We start from the raw sequence: 1,729 nt of genomic DNA, 5'->3' as shown, positions 1-1,729 counted from the left end.
TCCCAAGGTGTGCCCTTTCACGTGCACTTCACTGTAGAGCCAACTGACATCCAGAAGTACTCTGAAAGGCACCTGGCACTGTTGTGTTACTCATGCCTCTGGTACACCTCCCTGGCAGGCAAGTGGAACCTTTTCTGTAGCTTTCCACTTTCAATAGAAATTTATTGAAAATTTTTCTTGATAGCAAAATACTTAAAGATTCCTTCCCCCTGCTCATTCTTCAGTTATCTACTGGAAAATTACAGAATTGAAAAGGTTTTGCCCCCAGTTGTGATCAAAACATGGAATATTGAAGAACATCTGGGTTACTCTAAGTTCTTAGGTTACATACATAGATATGTACAGAGGAAGTTGAACCCCAAGTTCTATTCCTTCCCAAAATGGGTAACAGAAGAAAGGATTTGATTAGCACAGCTGAAGAAAACTGATACTCATTCTATGATAGAGCAAAGCAGGCTTTTTCCACCATAAACTGGTACCACCTTGTTGGTCATAAACCCTGCAGAGATCCAACAAGATGAGCCTCAAATTTCAAAGAGGGTCAGCAGAGAATGCTAAGATAATATGAACAGAAGAGAATGCTGCTAAAGGCACAGAGCAAAGAATCCCAAGGAATTTTTAGTGCCATTTTCATTTAATAAGCCAGTAGTATAGCAACCTAAAGACCTTGGCTGTGATCACACCAGGATGTTTTTATGGTACTGCTGCAGGAAAACATGATGGGCAGCTGGCATCCTCTGGCTCACGGTGCTCAGTGAGCAGCTCCTGCACCAACTCTGTGGAGAGCCTATGGCTGGGGGGTGTAGTGGAGGTATTTCTTGCCAGATGGGAGCTCTTTGGTGAAGACTCCTTTAGGGAAAAGTTTTTTGGCTTCCTCTTCAGGGATGGTTGGAAGGACCATCACGCTGTCTCCATTCTTCCAATAAACTGGGGTGGCAACCCTCTTTTCTGCAGTAAGCTGGAGAGAGATAATTACTCGGAGAATCTCATCAAAGTTCCTGCCAGTGGTAGCTGGGTAGAGGATGGACAGTTTTAGCTTCTTATCAGGACCGAAAATAAATACCACATGAGCTGTTACAGGCATGCCCTTTTCGTCCTTCTCTGCTGGGTAAAGCATGCCCGACTGGATGGCAAGGTCCTGATTCTTATCATCAATGATGGGAAAAGGTAACTTTTCTGTGGGCTCATCACCATTGTAAGCATTGATATCCTTGCTCCAGGCAAGATGGTCTTCAACACTGTCTACTGAAAGGGCAATCATCTTAACGTTCCTCTTGGCAAATTCTGGTGCCAGCTTGCTGCTCTGCCAAGCTCCGTGGTACACACTGGGGTAAAGTCCCGAGGGTGGGAGAAGAGAATGCTCCATGAGTCTCCCAGATAGTCATGGAAACGGATGCAGCCGATGGTAGTATTGGCCTCGAAGTTGGGAGCCTCGTCCCCAAGAAGGAGCCCTCTGGGCATGGTGGCAGCGGTGACATGGAAGGAGGACTCCATTTTCTTATATAAAATGATTATTTTGATGTAGTGCTACCAAAGTCTTAAATCTTTATGCTATTTTAATACTTTAATCCTTCATAGACTTTTACAATTGAATCCTAAAATACAGTAAACACACACATGTAACTGGTGTGTTGAACAAACATGACTAAAGAAATATAGTCAACACTTTATGAACTCTCATTGTCCTTTCAACATTTATTCATAGAAAAGTTCTCTTGTTGTCAACTTA

General features: G+C 43.3%; 1 pseudogene across 1 annotated transcript; it reads right to left on the bottom strand.

The window, feature by feature from the left end:
• Window positions 1–584: 584 nt before the first annotated feature.
• Window positions 585–1,483, bottom strand: LOC309822213 (peroxiredoxin-6-like; annotated as a pseudogene). Its single transcript has one exon. The product of its transcript is annotated as a peroxiredoxin-6-like (transcript).
• Window positions 1,484–1,729: the final 246 nt, after the last annotated feature.

The sequence above is a fragment of the Grampus griseus genome (assembly GCF_964374135.1).
Source record: "Grampus griseus genome assembly, chromosome: 4".
Lineage (NCBI taxonomy): Eukaryota > Metazoa > Chordata > Mammalia > Artiodactyla > Delphinidae > Grampus > Grampus griseus.
This window is presented reverse-complemented; position numbering and strand designations above follow the sequence as displayed.